Here is a 19,833-nt window from a genome sequence, read left to right as displayed (position 1 = left end):
AAAAAAAAAAAAAAAAAAAAAAAAAAAAACTACAATGAGGTATCACCTCACACCATTTAGAATGGGCATCATCAGAATATCTACGAATAGGGCTTCCCTGGTGGTGCAGTGGTTGAGAGTCTGCCTGCCAATGCAAGGGACACGGGTTCGTGCCCTGGTCCGGGAAGATCCCACATGCCGCGGAGTGGCTGGGCCCGTGAGCCATGGCCGCTGAGCCTGCGTGTCCGGAGCCTGTGCTCCACAACAGGAGAGGCCACAACAGTGAGAGGCCCGTACTGCAAAAACAACAACAACAACAAAAACAAAAACAAACAGAATATCTAGGAAGAACAAATGCTGGAGAGGGTGTGGAGAAAAGGGAACCCCCTTGCACTGCTGATGGGAATGTAAACTGATACAGCCACTATGGAGAACAGTATGGAGGTTCCTTAAAAAACTAAAAATAGAATTACCATATGACCCAGGCAATCCGACTACTGGGCATATACCCAGAGAAAACCATAATTCAAAAAGACACATGCACCCCAATCTTCATTGCAGCACTATTTACAACAGCCAGATCATGGAAGCAACCTAAATGTCCATCGACAGACGAATGGATAAAGAAGATGTGGTACATATATACAATGGAATATTACTCAGCCATAAAAAGGAACGAAATTGGGTCATTTGTAGAGATGTGGATGGATCTAGAGACTGTTTTACACAGTGAAGTAAGTCAGAAAGAGAAAAACAAATATCATATATTAACGCATATATGTGGAACCTAGAAAAATGGTACAGATGAACTGGTTTGCAAGGCAGAAATTGAAACACAGATGTAGAGAACAAACGTATGGCCACCAAGGGGGAAAGTGGTGGGGAGGAGGTGGCGTGATGAATTGGGAGATTGAGATTGACAGGTATACGCTAATATGTATAAAATGGATAACTAATAAGAACCTGCTGTATAAAAAATAAAATAAAATTCAAAAAGAAAATTAAAAATAAAAAATTTTTTCTTTAAATAATAAATAAATAAAAAGAAACCAAGATGGTATTCAGTAAGAAAGGATCCAATATAGGAGAAAAAGAAGAGAATCCCCAATAAGGTAATGAAGCAAAGTCGTAGGTAACAGCAGTGTAGAAGGCTAGAAGGCAACAAATCCAGACAGAAATGTTGCAGAGGATCCCGGACGGTTATTTCTAGGGAGAAAAAGAATAGACAGATAAATTATCTTAAAGGTTTGAAAGTACGGAATGTTATATTGAGAAGGATCTTACAAAAGCATTTGAAGATGTGGAGAATTTAGCCTTAGGTTAGAAGAAAACTAAGCAAATGAAAAAATGAGGTAAATTAATAACTCCAGGAAAAATGAAAAGTTCTATAACTAAATATAGTCATAGTATTGGTTTAGCAGATAGTTTTTACACAGTCACAATTATGAAAACACCAAATATGGATTTTTTTTAAAGTATGACATAATTATATTAGGAGAATGAGGGTGGAGAGGAAAAGGTACAAAAGAACTAAAATCTTTGACCTGGAGGTTATTATGCTTAGTGAAGTAAGTCAGACAGACAGTCTCCTCAGCAAGTGGTGTTGGGAAAGCCAGACAGCTTCATGTAAATCAATGAAGTTCAAACACTCCCTCACACCATACACAAAAGTAAACTCTAAATGGCTTAAAGACTTAAATATAAGACATAATACCATAAAACTCCCTAGCAGAGAACATAGGCAAAATATTCTTTGACATAAATCATGGCAATATTTTCTTAGATCAGCCCAAGGCAAAAGAAATAAAAGCGAAAATAAACAAATGGGACCTAATCAAACATATACACTTTTGCACAGCAAAGGAAACCATAAACAAAATGGAAAGACAACCTAAGCACTGGGAGAAAATATCTTCAAATGATGAGACCAATAAGGGCTTAATTTCCAAACTATACAAACAGCTCTCTCAATATCAAAAATATAAACAAGCCAATATATACATATATATATATATATATATATATGTATAAACAAGCCAATCAAACAATGGCATAAGACCTAAATAGAAATTTCTCCAAGGAAGACACAGATGGCCAATAGGCACATGAAAAGATGTTCAACATCTCTAATTATTAGAGAAATGCAATTCAAAACTGCAATGAGGTATCACCTCACACTGGTCAGAATGGCCATCATCAAAACATCTACAAATAATAAATGCAGGAGAGGGTGTGGAGAAAAGGGAAGCCTCCTACACTGCTAGTGGGACTGTAGATCAGTGCAGCCACCATGGAAAACAGTAGGAGGGTCCTAAAACAACTAAAAATTGAACTACTGTATGATCCAGCAATCCCACTCCTAGGCATATGTCCAGAAAAGGTGAAAACTCTAATTCAAAAAGATACATGCAGACTTCCCTAGTGGCACAGTGGTTAAGAATCCGCCTGCCAATGTAGGAGACACAGTTTCGAGCCCTGGTCTGGGAAGATCCCACATGCCGCAGAGCAGCTAAGTCCATGCGCCACAACTACTGAAGCCCACACGCCTAGAGCCCATGCTCCACAACAACAGAAGCCACCGCAATGAGAAGCCTGCGCACTGCAATGAAGAGTAGCCCCCGCTTGCTGCAACTAGAGAAAGCCCACACACAGCAACAAAGACCCAACGCAGCCAAAAATAAATAAATAAATTTATTTTTTTTTAAAAAAGCATAAGAGGAGAAAGGCAAGTTCCTCCTAAGATGACATTGTTCCCAAAAGGCCAGGAAAAATTTTAAAAAAGAAGAAGAAAAGATACATGCACCCCAACGTTCATAGCAGCACTATTTACAATAGCCAAGACATGGAAGCAAGCTAAGTGTCCATCAACAGATGAATGGATAAAGATGTGATACACACACACACACACACACACACACACACACACACACACACGAACATTACTCAGCCATAAAAAAGAATAAAATCATGCCATTTGCAGCAACATGGATGGACTTAGAGAGTATCATATTGAATGAAGTCAGACAGAGAAAGACAAATATTATACGATATCACTTGTATGTGGAATCAAAAAATAATAATAAAAATGAACTTTTTTACAAAACAGAAACAGATTCACAGACATAGAAAACAAACTTATGGTTACCCAAGGGGAAAGGGTGGGAAGGGATAAATTAGGAGTATGGGATTAACAGATACCACTATATATAAAATAGATAAACAACAAGGATTTACTGTACAGCACAGGGAACTATACTCAATATCTTATAATAACTTACAATGGAAAAGAATCTGAAAAAGAACATATGTATATATATATCCACAACACTTTGCTATATGCCTAAAACTAACACAGTATTGTAAATCAAGTATACTTCAATAAAATTTTTTTTATTTTAATAAAATAAAACTAGTGAATATAACAATAAGAAACAAACTCACAGATAAAGAGAATAAACCAGTAGTTACCAGTGAGGAGAGGGAATTGGGTAAGGGCAAGATAGGGATAGGGGATAAAGAGGTACAAACTACTATGTATAAAATAAATAAGCTACAAGGATATGTTATACAGCACAGAGAATATGACCAATATCTTATAATAACTATAAATGAAGTATAATCTATAAAAAGTTTGAATCACTATGTTGTACATTGGAAACTAACATAATACTGTAAATCAACTATAACTCAATATAAAAATAAAATAACTTAAGAAAGAACTAAAATCCTCATCAACCATAATAAGAATTTAACAAAAAGTCTGTCAACAAGAATTAAGATAACTTTTATGCATGCATTATCAATTAGAAATGTGGAAGTTTAAAAAAAAACAGGGCTTCCCTGGTGGCACAGTGGTTAAGAATCCACCTGCCAATGCAGGGGACACGGGTTCGAGACTTTGTCCAGGAAGATCCCACATGCTGCGGAGCAGCTAAGCCCGTGTGCCACAACTACTAAACCTGTGCTCTACTGCCCGTGAGCCACAACTACTGAGCCCACGTGCTACAACTACTGAAGCCTGCGCGCCTAGAGCCCGTGCTCTGCAACAAGAGAAGCCACCACACTGCTATGAAGAGTAGCCCCCGCTCACCGCAACTAGAGAAAGCCCGTGCGCAGCAATGGAGACCCAATGCAGCCAAAACTAAATAAAATAAAATAAAATAAAATAAATAAATAATTAAATTTTTTTTTAAAAAAAGATAAATACAAGAAGAAACAGCTAAGAGTTGAAAGTGGGGGTAGGAAATTCTGTTTTATAAATAGACCTCTTAGCACTATTTGACATTTTAAAATATACATGTATTACTTTTCAAAAAAATTTTTTTTTCAATTTTTAAATAAGTGATTTAGAGTTTGTTTTTCAGGAAGAAAATGTTCTCTTCTAAATTAGAACATAGCTTGTAAGACCAATATCAAAGAGCTTTCCCCGGCAATCTTCATAATTGCCAGCTGAAAATCAAGGGTAATGATAACAAGAAATACTTCATGGGCTGAATTGTGTCTCCCCCCAAATTCATATGTTGAAGTCCTAATCCCTAGTACCTCAGAATGTGATAGTATTTGGAAATAAGGCCTTTAAAGAGATGACTAAGTTAAAATGAAACAGTTGGGGTAGGTCCTGATCCAACCTGACAAGTGTGCCTTTAGGAGGAAATATGGATACACAGAGAAACGGCAGAGGTACACACAGGAAACCATGTGAGGACAGTGAGAGAAGGCAGCCATCTGCATGCTAAGGAGAGAGGCCTCAGAAGAAACCAAACCTTGATCTCAGACTTTTAGCCTCTAGACTGAGAGAAAATAAATTTCTGTTGTCAAAGCCATTCGGTCTGCAATATTTTTGTTATGGCAGCGCTGGCAGACTAATATAATATTTTTTACTATTTCCAAATTGAAAACTCAGCATTGATATTTTAAACTCCTTGTATTTAAAACATTATTTTAAACAAAGAATTTTTCTCATTATTCCAATGTCAATAGACTTTCCTGCTTGATCTGGGACTTAGGAAGGAGCCGAGCCTGACCCTCCTTTAAAAACCCACAAGGATTAGGAACCACTGCAGGTTTTTAATCACGGGAGCAATGAGATAATTATTTTTTCTAAAAGAAAAAAAAAGACACATTGTTTGCTCCTCACTTAATATGTGCTCTTGACGATTTAACAATAAGAAGTTTAGAATTTTAGAACTAAAGAGAACCTTACAGATCATCGGGTCCAATGGTTTTCAACAATTTAACATTTTTTCCCCCACCAAGCTAACCAAGACAATGAGTGAACGGATCTTCTGCCCCATGAAATCCCCTGCAGTTGAGAGGGGTGGACAGGGGATGGGGTGGTTCCTCATTATTTTGAATTTTTTAATCATTTGCTACTTTGCTTAAATATTTTAGTTAATAATATTAAATTTAAGGTTAGGTTATACAGATATTTCACAATGGAAGAAAAAGTCTTTGTTAAATAAGACTCAAAGAAAAGTGTTTAAATCAGAGTCCTAACTCAGTCCCTATCAAGAACTTACCACCTAAGTTCACCTTCCATTTTGTCCAGATCGTTTTTTTTTTCATAATTGAGATTTTACTGGTTGTTTTGAGGATCAACACAGACATTTAAATTGTATACAATTCTTTTTTTTTTTCTTGGCTGTGTTGGATCTTTGCTGCTGGGCGCGGGCTTTCTCCAGTTGCGGCGAGTGGGGGCTACTCTTCTTTGCTGTGCGCAGGCTTCTCACTGTGGTGGCTTCTCTTGTTGTGGAGCATGGGGTCCAGGCGCGTGGGCTTCAGTAGTTGTGGCACATGGGCTCAGCAGTTGTGGCGCACGGGCTGTAGAGCACAGGCTCAGTAGTTGTGGTGCACGGGATTAGTAGCTCCGAGGCACATGGGACCTTCCCGGACCAGGGCTTGAACCCATGTCCTCTGCATTGGCAGGCAGATTCTTAACCACTGTGCCACCAGGGAAGTTCCTAAATTGTATACAATTCTTAACATACGTACCAAAAATCTAAAACATCATGTAGTTGTGATTCTTTTCTGAACAGTTATTCCAGTGACTTTCCAGCTTAAAATTTGGAGGCAAATTTTCCTTGACAGGGTATCAAGTACCAATATCTTCAAATACTGATATGCTGCTACATTGTAAGTCCCACTAATTCACAATTTAATATCACATACACTACATACTCAAACTGTCAATCGTTCAGAGCACGTTAACAAAGTTACGAGAAGAACTGGACTACCACAACCAAAGATATTACAGAGTGCACAAAATTCTGCCCAGGAGAGCCAAGATCAAGGAGTGAGTGGTTTGCTTTAGGAAACAATTCAACCAAAAACAACATGGGAAAAGAAGTAATTTCAAGTGTTTAAGACATTAAATGCACAACTGACTCCAAACTGCCATTTAGTATGCTTTGTATTATAGGATATAAAAGCTACCCCTCATCTATGGAATGTTAAGCTGACACCCAAGATAATCAAAGCCTTCCATATCCCACTATTTTCTGGTTGTACCAAAAATAACAACCAGCAAATGATTTCACCTCTTAAAAAAAAAAAGCATTTACACTTAAAGAATGGGATAAGGTGGGATTCCCTCCTTTTTAAAAATGTTTCTAGAGCTACTAAAACACTTGCATTTACAAAATAGTTGATAAGAATATTCCTCTGGATTGTACAGGCAGGAGACAGGGACCACTGATAGGACCGGATGTGTGATATTAATCAGAGTTGCTTCTTTCTCTCCTGCTTCATCAGAGTCTGGGCTCTTCTCATTTTTAGTTTCTCTGTTTTCTGCAGGTAAGTCTTCTTTAGTCTCTTGGTTAGCCACTTCAGCCTGTTTTCCCTTTGCTCCCCTTTTCCCTTTTGTCTGCACTTTTTTGGCTGAAGATTTATCCTTTCCTGCTGCCTTTTTTGGCTTCATTTCCACTTTTGCGGGAGCCAGTTTAGCTGACAACCTCACCGATCTCCTCTCGGGCTCCTCCTCGGGGGAGCTGACATTCCTCTTGGGCATTGCGGCGGCGGCGGAGGGGCAGGCGTGGGCCGGGTGCCTCCGGGCCGCGTGCCTCCGGGCCGCGGCACGCCGAGAGCCTTCCAGTAGCTGGGCTGCCTGGCCGCTGCTGCTCCTCCCGCCGCCCCGAGCTGCTGGGACCCGCCCAGATCCTTTCTTAACTTTCACAATACTCCCACAATACAAATCTTCCCAGCACATGAGCAAATGTTCAACCGCAACATAGTCTAACCCAAAGGATTATCTGGGAATCATAAAGTAAAAGTGCCTTTTTTTTTAAACATCTTTATTGGACTATAATGCTTTACAATGGTGTGTTAGTTTCTGCTGTATAACAAAGTGAATCAGCTATATGTATATACATATATCCCCATATCCCCTCTTGCATCTCCCTCCCATCCTCCCTATCCCACCCCTCTAGGTGGTCACAAAGCACCAAGCTGACCTCCCTGTGCTATGCAGCTGCTTCCCACTAGCTATCTGTTTTACATTTGGTAGTGTATATATGTCCATACCACTCTCTCACTTTGTCCCAGCTTACCCTCCCCGCTTCCCGTGTCCTCAAGTCCATTCTCTACAACTGCATCTTTATTCCTGTCCTGCCCCTAGGTTCTTCAGAACCATTTTTTTCCTTATATTCCATACATATGTGTTAGCATACAGTATTTGTTTTTCTCTTTCTGACTTAATTCACTCTGTATGACAGACTCTAGGTCCACCCACATCACTACAAATAACTCAGTTTCGTTTCTTTTTATAGCTGAGTAATATTCCATTATATATATGTGCCACTTCTTCTTCATCCATTCATCGGTTGATGGACACTTAGGTTGCTTCCATATCCTGGCTACTGTAAATAGTGCTGCAATGAACATTGTGGTACATGACTCTTTTTGAATTATGGTTTTCGCAGGGTATATGCCCAGTAGTGGGATTGCAGGGTGGTATGGTAGTTCTATTTTTAGTTTTTAAAGGAACCTCCATACTGTTCTCTGTAGTGGCTGCATCAATTTACACTCCCACCAACAGTGCAAGAGGGTTCCCTTTTCTCCACACGCTCTCCAGCATTTACTGTTTGTAGATTTTCTGATGATGGCTATTCTGACTGATGTGAGGTGATACCTCATTGCAGTTTTGATTTGCATTTCTCTAATGATTAGTGACGTTGAGCATCCTTTCATGTGTTTGTTGGCAATCTGTGAAACACAAAAGACACCGAATAGCCCAAGCAATCTTGAGAAAGAAAAACAGAGCTGGAGGAATCATGCTCCCTGACTTCAGACTATACTACAAAGCTACAGTAATCAAGACAGTATGGTACTGGCAGAAAAACAGAAATATAGATCAATGGAACAGGATAGAAAGCCCAGATATAAACCCATGCACATATGGTCATCTTATCTTTGATAAAGGAGGCAAGAATATACAATGGAGAAAAGATAGCCTCTTCAATAAGTGGTGCTGGGAAAACTGGACAGCTACATGTAAAAGAATGAAATTAGAACACTCGCTAACACCATACACAAAAATCAACTCAAAATGGATTAAAGACCTAAATGTAAAAAAAAAAAAAAAAAATCCTAAATATAAGGCCAGACACTATAAAACTCTTAGAGGAAAACATAAGCAGAACACTCTATGACATAAATCACAGCAAGATCCTTTTTGACCAACCTCCTAGAGAAAGGGAAATAAAAACAAAAATAAACAAATGGGACCTAATGAAACTTAAAAGCTTTTGCACAGCAAAGGAAACCATAAAAAAGATGAAAAGACAACCCTCAGAATGGGAGAAAATATTTGCAGATGAAGCAACTGACAAAGAATTAATCTCCAAAAAGTGCCATTTTTAAACTACTACAATGTAAAAGGAATCTCTAACTTTTCTTGTAAGTACCATTTATATAGTTCACCTAATCTCAAAACCATCCATGGCTGGCCAATAGGCACATGAAAAGATGCTCAACATTGCTAATCATCAGAGAAATACAAATCAAAACCACAATGAGATATCACATCACACCTGTCAGAATGGCTATCATCAAAAAGTCTACAAATACGGGCTTCCCTGGTGGCACAGTGGTTGAGAGTCCGCCTGCCGATGCAGGGGACACGGGTTCGTGCCCCGGTCCGGGAAGATCCCACGTGCCACGGAGCGGCTGGGCCCGTAAGCCATGGCCGCTGAGCCTGCGTGTCCAGAGCCTGTGCTCTGCAACGGGAGAGGCCACAACAGTGAGAGGCCCACGTACCGCAAAATAAAAAAAAAAAAGTCTACAAATAACAAATGTTGGCAAGGATGTGGAGAAAAGGGAACCCTTGTACACTGCTGGTGGGAATGCAAATTGGCGCAGCCACTATGGAAAATAGTATGGAGGCTCCTCAGAAAACTAAAAGTAGAACTACCATATGATCCAGCAATCCCACTCCTGGGGTATATATCTAAAGAAAACAAAAACACTAATTCAGAAAGATACATGCACCCCAATGTTCATAGCAGCACTATTTACAATAGCCAAGACATGGAAGCAACCTAAGTGTCCATCAACAGATGAATGAATAAATAAGATGTGGTGTGTGTATATATATATATATATCCATATACAACAATGGACTATTTATTACTCAGCCATAAAAAGGAATGATATTTTGCCATTTACAACAACATGGATGCACCTGGAGGGTATCATGCTATGAAATAAGTAAGACAGAAAGACAAATACAGTATATCATCACTTATACATGGAATCTGAAAAAGAAAACAAACTGGTGAATAGAACAAAACAGAAACAGACTCACAGATATAGAGAACAAACTAGTGGTTACCAGTGGGGAGAGGGAAGTGGGGAGGGGCAAGACAGAGGTAGGGGATGAAGAGGTACAAACTGTGTATCAATATGAAATAAATAATCTACAAGGATATATTGTACAGCACAGGGAATATAGCTAACATTTTATAATAACTTTAAATGGAGTATAAATCTATAAAAATTTTGAATCACTATGTTGTATACCTGAAATGAATATAATACTGTAAATCAACTATACCTCAATTAAAAAAAAAAAAAGAACCATTCATAGCTAAGAAATTATAGAAGCTTCCTGAAAGATGGCATGGTAACATAATGCACTGGATATATTTCCATCAAAATATCATTAAAATAAACCAGTGAGGAAGAAAAACCTATAGTCACAGCTGAAATGAATGGTAGAAATCAAGCACATTCTAATTTCTGATAATGTTTTCTCCAGTCTCCAGTACCAGTCAGATGTGATTGAGAGGAGTCAACTTGACTGTTAAACCCTAATTCAGGAAGTATCTTCTTTCTGAGACCTAATTTATTGATACTGAGTAAGTACTAATCTCATCTGTCCCAACTACCCCCCAAAACTCCAAGCATGGCTTAGTAGGAACCTTTTCCCATTAACTGCACAACTGAAACAGAACTGGGAAATAGCAACAATACCAGTTAATACTGTTAGAATCCATTTGGGTCTAAACTCCAATTCATCACCCAATTCATCAACTGGTTGATGAAACTCCAATTCATTGACCAGTCTCCTCTTATACCATACTCTGCTTAATTTATTTTCAACCCCAATTAACTTTAAGAAACAATTAGGGCTTATCTGATATACATTCTGTCATTAAATAAGGACCTGGAATAGGAAATTCAAAGTATTCTCTCAAATTCATTCATTTGGCCTTATGTATGGAGCATCTACTATATGCCAGTTAACGCTGCCAGGGAAAGTACCAATGGAAAGCAGCCTGGGTCCCTGGGACCTTCCTGGCCTCTGAAGAGGACCAAAGTAACTGTAAGGTAAGAAACACCAAAACGAGTCCAAAAGAATTAAACAAGCAAACAAAAAGAATGGATATTAATAGTGCTCACTTGAGAAATATGTGAATGTTCTAGGAAAATTATTAACTATTTCATGATGATAAGAAAATAAAGAAGTTATGAAATAAGAGAGTGCAAGACAAACTTTACAACAGAACTAAAATCATTTAGAAAGCAGTAAGTTGCAGCAGATATGTGACAGAAAATTTTATGGAGCACATACCAAAAAGTTAGGAAGAAATTAGCAAGAGTAGAAAGGAAGGTGATAGACAAGGCATAGGGAATCAAGTAAAATTCAACTCATGAGTAATAAGGAGTAGAATATCATTCCACCTATAAATAATAGATGCCCCTCCCAAAAAAATAAAGAAGGCAGAATAAACAATGAAATCAATCACCAGACAATCAAGGTATAGCTCAACTTTTTTCTAAAACTTGAGCATTTCATCAAATTATAAATTAATTAGAAGTATAGAGGCATAACTTCTTCACTTTTGAAACAGTGGAAGAAATCACAAAAGTGTGATTGCATAAATATTCAAACAAAAATTAAGACAATGTCAGGGAGGGGGAAGGTGTCATGACAACAACTGTAAAGAGATCATTCAAATTCTCACACATACACAGACATTCCAAACTAAGTCAATAGGCAGAGTACATGATCAGTTTGGGTTTTTTTGTTTTTGTTTTAATATTTATCTATTTATTTGGTTGCACTGGGTCTTAGTTGTGGCAGGCAGGCTCCTTAGTTGTGGCATGCGAACTCCCAGGTACTGCATGCATGTGGGATCTAGTTCCCTGACCAGGGATAGAACCCAGGCCCCCTGCGTTGGGAGTGTGGAGTCTTAACCACTGCACCACCAGGGAAGTCCCAACAGTCTGGTTCTTTTAATGGAATATTAGTATAATAATTCCTTTTTCATGGCTGTGTAAACCAACAGTACATTTTAGGGCAATAAAAAGGCAATTAATGTCCTAGAACAGCATTAAGGGTGCTATTTCATTTTTTTTAAATTTGTTGTTCCTGTACCTGTAATTTAACTTAGAATTAAGTAAATGAAAAAATGTGCATAAATATGTTTATTACAGTGTCTTATGTAAGAACAAATACTGCAATTAACCTAAATGACCAATTTCAGAGAACAGTTTAACATATTGTCATTCCAACATAACAGACTCTCATAGAAAAACTATATGAAATGCTCTCATAAACATGAAAAGAACAAACAAAAATTGTATATGTAGTCTACATTTTCCAGCTATACAAAAATATTTACATAAAAATGATAATGTGCCATAATTATAAGTTATTCTACACTGGTCTTTTTTTCAAATTTTACTTACTTTTTAATATTCTATTCAATTAAGAAAAATTTCAAAGAGAAGGAAAAAACAATGATAGGTATTAACAGATTCATCTTTTTCAGGAGTAGGGCTAAGCACCCAATTCCACTTCCACGTGAGAAGGCAATCTGTGTACAGAGCATGGGCTTTGCAGTCACAAAGATCTGGGCTTTGGTCCTGCATGAAGGTATTTACTAAATGTTTGACTTGAACAAGTTAAATTACTTCAACCTTCTATTCAAAATCAGAATACCACATACTCCATAAGGGTGACATGAAGTAGGCTTTGTAAAGCACTTTCCATAGTGACCGGCACAGTTAAGTGCTCAATAAAGAAAGGATGGCTATTGCTATTTAGGGTTATTTATTTTCCATTGCTTCCAAACCTGTCCCCCATTCCTAGCTAATGAGTCCTAAATTTTCTGATTTAATCCTATATAGCCAATCTTATCTCAGCTCTTTGATTTGTCCCTTTTATCCACTTAGATCCAGGTACATAAGTACTAAATTAATAATAGCTGTAATTTCTATGCATCTAGTTTCCATCCCCATAAGCTTCAATCTCACTAACCTGCTCATCCTCCTCTATCCCATCAATACCAGAGATTTCTAGCTTCCAAAGTTCAACCCATTTCCTAACTTTGGTTAATTTTCAACATAATATTGCTAGACATATATATACATACTGCCAAGTCCTTGACAGGGATTTCACCTACTACCCAAAAACTATAGAAACACATATTCTGTCATAGAAGAGCACAGAGGTGAAAACAGGTTCATTTGACTTAAGTTGAAATCAGATTTTTTTAAATGACTACTACTTTTTAACATATAAATCTAGTTGATTTATAATACATAATTAAGGTATACAACTCACTAGTTAATATTCATGACATACCCACTTTGTACCCAAACATACTGACTCCAACTCTCACCAACCCTGGAAGACTAGTATTATTAGCAACACTTTACAAGTAACTGAGGCACAGGAAGATGAAATAACTTGCCCAAAGTTACACAGCTAGTGACTGACAAAGCAAAAATACAAAGCCATATCTGTCTCAAAAACTTGTGCTTTTCCCAAAAAGGGTAAGTGAAATGTGATATTTTTAAAAAGATAATCCTCAAAAGAATATTACCTAGTATAATAACACTAAATATCCTTTTAATAAAACATAAATAGTAGAAGTTGAACATATAAGCAGAACCCTTAATTTACAGTCTTGTAGTTTTGAAAAGAATAATAGACTGAATTCCCCATACTAATAAGACTTATTCTAAAAATTCATTCATATATTTAAGAAATAGTTATTGAGCACCTGCACCTACTATGTGCCAGACACTGCTACTATGACCTTTTTCTTGTATACAAAAAATAAATCCAGTCTAATAAAAACCTGCTTCCTATTGATTTCAATGTTTTAATACAAGATACCAAAGAAGACATTTTATTCATTCTATTAAACGAGTTTAAAAGTTACTCAAGGGCTTCCCTGGTGGCGCAGTGGTTGAGAGTCTGCCTGCCAATGAAGGGGACACGGGTTCGTGCCCCGGTCCAGGAAGATCCCACATGCCGCCGAGTGGCTGGGCCCGTGAGCCATGGCTGCTGAGCCTGCGCGTCCAGAGCCTGTGCTCTGCAACAGGAGAGGCCACAACAGTGAGAGGCCCGCTTACCACAAAAAAATTTTTTTAAAATTAAAAAAAAAGTTACTCAAAAAGTACAATTGATCCTTGAACAACACGGGTTTGAACTGCAAGAGTCCATTTATACTAGGATTTTTTTCAGTAAATAAACATTCAGCCTCCCTATCCCCGTATGCAGAACCTGAGGGTATGGAGAGCCAACTATACTATGTCACTTAATATAAGGGACTTGAGCATCCATAGATTTTGGTATCCTCAGGGACTCCTGGAACCAATCCCTTACAGATACTGAGGGATGACTGCATCATAAGGGAGAAATTAAGAACATAAAACTATAAGTACATAGGGATTTCCCTGGCTGTCCAGTGGTTAGGACTCAGGGCTTTCACTGCCAGGCCCTGGGTTCAGGCCCTGGGTTCAGGCCCTGGTCAGGGAACTAAGATCCTGCAAGCTGTGCACCACGGCCAAATAAATAAACAAATAAAAGCACATAAACTGTAATGGCAAGTGCAGTGGGCTGAAAAGTATCCCCCTCCCCACAAACTCACGTCTACTATATCCACAGAATGGGATCTTATTTGGAAATAGGGTCTTTGGGGGTGTACTTAGTTAAGGATCTCAGGATGAAATCATCCTAGATGTAGGGTGGGCTCTATGTCTAATGACTGGTGTCCTTATAAGAAAAGGAGAGAACACAGGCACACACACACAAATGGGGCCATGTGAAGACAAGCAGAGAATGGAGCTTTGCTACCACAAGCCAAGGAACACCAGGAGCCACCAGAAGCTGGAAGAGGCAAGAAATACATTCTCCCCTAAAGCCTTCAGAGGGAGCGTAACCCTACTAAACCCTTGATTTCGGACTTATGGCCTCCAGAACTCCAAAACAATTTCTGTTGTTTTAAGCCACCCAGTTTGTGGTACTTTGTTACTGCAGCCCTAGGAAACTGATAGGTTTATGATATTCACCATTAAATCAACAAGTTAACAAAAGTAATCTTTTTTGAAAACAGGTTTTCTAAACTGAACTACACATGTCCAAGAATTCTTTTTTTTTTTAAATAAATTTATTTATTTATTTATATTTGGTTGCGTTGGGTCTTCATTGCTGCGCACAGGCTTTCTCTAGTTGCGGCGAGCGGGGGCTACTCTTCGTTGCAGTGCATGGGCTTCTCATTGTGGTGGCTTCTCTTGTTGCAGAGTACGGGCTCTAGGCATGTGGGCTTCAGTAGTTGTGGCTCACAGGCTCAGTAGTTGTGGCTCACTGACTCTAGAGCACAGGCTCAGTAGTTGTGGCGCACGGGCTTAGTTGCTCCACGGCATGTGGGATCTTCCTGGACCAGGGATTGAACCCATGTACGCTGCATTGGCAGGCGGATTCTTTTTTTTTTTAAATAAATTTATTTATTTTATTTATTTATTTTTGGCTGTGTTGGGTCTTCGTTGCTGCACATGGGCTTTCTCTAGTTGCGGCGAGCAGGGGCTACTCTTCATTGCAGTGAGCGAGCTTCTCATTGCGGTGCACGTGTTGTGAAGCACGGGCTCTAGGCGTGTGGGCTTCAGTAGTTGCAGCATATAGGCTCAGTAGTTGTGTCTCGCGGGCTCTAGAGCACATGCTCAGTAGTTGTGGAGCGTGGGCTTAGTTGCTCGGCAGGCGGATTCTTAACCACTATGCCACCAGGGAAGTCCCATCCAAGAATTCTTAAATGGAACACAGTGCTGATGGGGAACCAAGCAAATGTTCACCTTGTATGAGCATCAGTTACTCCCTATGCCCTAACACAGTGACATCCATGGGAGTTACTTCTTGCTCCCAGACTATTATGTTCCAGCTCCTAGGGTTTTCTGCTTTTTCATCCTTCACAGCCTATCAGGAGTCAACTCACAGCCTCCTCTCCAATGTTCTAATTTCAGGATTCTAAGTTTCTAGGGGCTAGAAAAAATCATAAAACTAAAATTATGAGAATAGACTTTCTAAAGTATGCTCTACAAAACACTAGGACTGGAGACTCTCCACAGAAAAAGATTTCATAATCAAAGAGTCTGGAAAAGGATGTCTACTCTCCCTTTTGGAAACTCATTATACATATTAATATAGTAATGGCTCTAAAGAGCCCTGCCGTAAAGAAACCTATCAAACGTTTAACCTGGTATTTCCCAGTCTTAATTGGATACAGGTTTTTCCCTCAAAAGTTTTAAAATATGTTGGGCTTCCCTGGTGACGCAGTGGTTGAGAGTCCGTCTGCCGATGCAGGGGTCACGGGTTCATGCCCCAGTCCGGGAAGATCCCACATTCTGTGGAGTGGCTGGGCCCGTGAGCCATGGCCGCTGACCCTTCGCGTCCGGAGCCTGTGCTCCGCAACGGGAGAGGCCACAACAGTGAGAGGCCCGCGTACCGCAAAAAAAAAAAAGTTTTAAAATATGTCCCAACATTGATTACTCTAAATATTTTCTCTTTCAGAGTAGGCAGTATCTCCTATTATTTTTCTCCCTTTTTCTTCCCAGCAAAATCTTACTAATTTAAGGCCATAATATAATATGTCATGTTTTCCTTACTTGTAAGAACACAGATATCTGCCTTGAACCCAACTGCCAACGTACTTCAGCAGTAGAATTTCAGTAGCATAATACTTTTGAAAATATAGTCACCTTATTATAGCTTAGGAAACACATTATCACATTCGATCCTTACAATAAACCTATGATACAGGTAACATGAGGCTCTGGGAGATTAATTTGTTGAAGCTATTAACTGATCAAGTTGGAACCGGTCTTCTAATTAGAAATATTCCAAGTCTTGGACCTCTCCACTCTACCCCACCATCAAAGTGCAGTGGGAAGGGAAAAAAAGCCTTGGCACAATATCAAAACCTGAACTTTTTCTCAAAACTAGGCTAAAGATTCTCCAGTGACTTAACTCAGTTGCAGCCAAATTAACTGCTGCTCCATAAGTCAATCAGTGCAGTAAATGGACTTTGTCAGGAATATGCATTACTAAGATTTCTCCCCTTTTCCAAAGCTCAAAACGTTACTCTTCAGACTGTCACTGTTTTACAGTAATGCTAAGATGTTGCTTTTCAGTGAAATGGAAGACAGGTATTTCTGCCATGGAAGACTTGAGTCATTCACAGCAAAGGTTACCAGAATTCACAATGTCTCCCGCACAACAAAAGCAACAGATGAGTCAACTAAATATTAGCTAACAACCTGTTATTGCTTTCTAAAGGGAACTTTGTCTAACTGTAGAACAGTGTAACAGATGCTCTTCTAATCAGCTATGTAATCCTGAAGTAAAACAAGATCATACTTTGAAAGAGAGAATTTTAAATACTGATAAAGAGATGCCACAAAGATGGAAATATTTATAAAGATATTCTAATCACCCAACCATTTCATTCTCACTCTAAAATTGAAAACAAAAAATCTCACTGCTAAAAGTATCAGGGAAATAACTTAATCCTAGAGAGAGATGAATTTTAAAAGCTATAGGTGGAAATGTGAGAAAGGTACCTTTCCTTAACCAAACATTTCAGGCATCCCAAAAGGCAAACCAAATACCCATGTTCCACCCAACAGCAGCTTAAGCAGTAAAACATTACAGATGCAACTGCAGCCCAGTCTGACTCCTCCCAGATTCCTTTCTCCTTTCTCTCTCCCTAGAGGTTACCACTATCTTGAATGTGGTGTTTGTCTTTCCCACAGGTATGAATCCATAAATGATCCAGTAACAATGTTTTTCATATGGTTATTTTACAAATTTAATTTTATATTTTCTTTGGAATACATAATACCTGCACTACACAGTTCAAAACTATAAAAAGATATACAGTGACATGTCCCTCTGCTACCTAGTTCCCCTCCCCTGAACAACTAATGTAACAGTTTCGTGTGTATCTTTAAAGAGACACTCTATACAATGCAAGTAGTTACACTTACTTTAATTTGTCCCTGCTCTTTATACACAAATGGTAGGAATACTATATACTTTGTTCTACTATCCCCTTATTTTTTCCTGTTAAAAATACACATTGGAGGGCTTCCCTGGTGGTGCAGTGGTTGAGAGTCCATCTGCTGATGCAGGGGACACGGGTTCGTGCCCTGGTCCGGGAAGATCCCACATGCCGCGCGCAGAGCAGCTGGGCCCGTGAGCCATGGCCGCTGAGCCTGCGCGTCCGGAGCCTGTGCTCCACAACGGGAGAGGCCACAACAGTGAGAGGCCCGCGTACCGCAAAAAAAAAAAAAATACACATTGGAAACTGTTCCCTGTATTATATGAAGTCTCTTGCTTTTTTTCCTTTTTTCCTAATGTTTGCAAGGTATACCACTGTATGGATAAACCATAATTTAACTATTGTCCTACTAGAAAGGTTACTTCCAACCTTTTGTATTTACAAACAATATGATAATGAATAACTCATTATTTCATACACCTATAGGATAAATTCCTAGAAGTTGAATTGCTGGGTTAACTTTAATAAATACTGTCATTCTCTATAGAGGTGGTACAAATTTGTACTCCTACCAGTAATGCATGAGTGTTTTTGCATGTTTTAAAATTTTATATGAATAACATGACTATATATATTCTTCAACTTCTTGTTTTTGTGGCCTAACCTTATATACTTGAAATTCACCCATGCTGATATATATAGCTCTAATTCACATATCGATTTTTTACTTAAAGAAGCTTTTAAGTAACTTCTTTGATTCGTTCAAAGAGTCACCTATTTATCTTAAATTGCAGTTTTATATAGAAATACTCACCAAATTAATAAATAGATTGTATGTATAAACAACTCATTTGCCAAAGACTACCCACCCTACTAAAGAGGCATCTTCTTTTGAAAAACTAACAAAAACTGTCATTTAAATTTACTGCAGTAGTAACATGACTCTGTTCATCCATGCTTTTATAATTGTTCTGGGAGGAAAGGGGAGTAGACCCCACAAGGGAGGGGAGACTAACACCTTGACAACCGGGGATAGGGGGGAAAGAAAAAAGTATCTTGGAAATAATAAGATAATTCAAGCATAATCCCAAACTAACCCTAGTTGTCTATTTGAAGTTTCCCCTCAAAATGTTACCATTAAATTACCAAAGGATCTTTTTTAAACCTGTAACAAGAAACAAAATAATTCATATGAATTTAAAGTCCTCTCTGCCCCCCTCCCCCAATAAGTTTCCTATAAGATGGAATACCATATCGGGAATTTTTCTGCATATCTGTATCACATCCTCTATTAGACTCCTTTTCTATGTTAAATTTAGCAATGTGTATGACTAATTTTAAAACCTCTAGCTAATCCAAATTGTCTCCATTGAAATATGTGGCTAATCATATAATTTATAAAAATTCTTGTCAAATTCTTGGCTATTGTAAGTTACCATCGTCACCACTACAGTGGCTATTTTTGCTTGCTCACTGGGCAGCTATGTCCCCCTTCCTCTCTTCTAAAAAAAACCCCATTTCTATGTAGGTATCTACTCTGTCCCCCCATACTATTCAAGTACTTCAGAAGAAGATGCCCCCCCACACACACATCCACACACGTCCAGGAGTGGGCCATATTCCTCTAAGGATAATACCATCTCCCCTGCTAGTGCCTACTTATAGGAACACAAGCCTAAGCCAGTTAGCACATGGTATCCCTGGCCAGAGGGACTGATTGAGCCAATGAGACTCATGAGGGCTATGCTGGGGCTTCCTTGCTCTGGACAGAGAACCACAGAAAGAGATGCTCTTGGCTAGGCTGAGTTGGATTTTCTTATTTGGGGCAGAAAGCATCCCAACTGTTTAACAACTTTAAAAAATGCACTGGTTGGGGCTTCCCTGGTGGCTCAGTGGTTGGGAGTCCTCCTGCCGATGCAGGGGACGCGGGTTCGTGCCCCGGTCCAGGAAGATCCCACATGCCGCGGAGCGGCTAGGCCCGTGAGCCATGGCCGCTGGGCCTGCGCATCCGGAGCCTGTGCTCTGCAGCAGGAGAGGCCACAACAGTGAGAGGCCCAAGTACCGCAAAAAA

At 39.0% G+C, this 19,833-nt stretch overlaps 1 protein-coding gene and 1 pseudogene across 2 annotated transcripts in view; both read right to left on the bottom strand.

Moving 5' to 3' along the window:
• PRKAA1 (protein kinase AMP-activated catalytic subunit alpha 1) overlaps positions 1 to 19,833 on the bottom strand; it is a 44,846-nt gene that overhangs the window by 22,691 nt on the left and 2,322 nt on the right. The gene's annotated exons all lie outside the window — the stretch shown is intronic.
• On the bottom strand, positions 6,542 to 6,985 carry LOC103075891 (non-histone chromosomal protein HMG-14 pseudogene; annotated as a pseudogene).

This window comes from Lipotes vexillifer, unplaced genomic scaffold (genome assembly GCF_000442215.2).
Source record: "Lipotes vexillifer unplaced genomic scaffold, Lipotes_vexillifer_v1.1 scaffold434, whole genome shotgun sequence".
In the NCBI taxonomy this organism is placed as follows: Eukaryota; Metazoa; Chordata; class Mammalia; order Artiodactyla; family Lipotidae; genus Lipotes; species Lipotes vexillifer.
The sequence above is the reverse complement of the archived record's forward strand: the minus strand, read 5'-3'. Positions and strand labels throughout refer to the sequence as shown.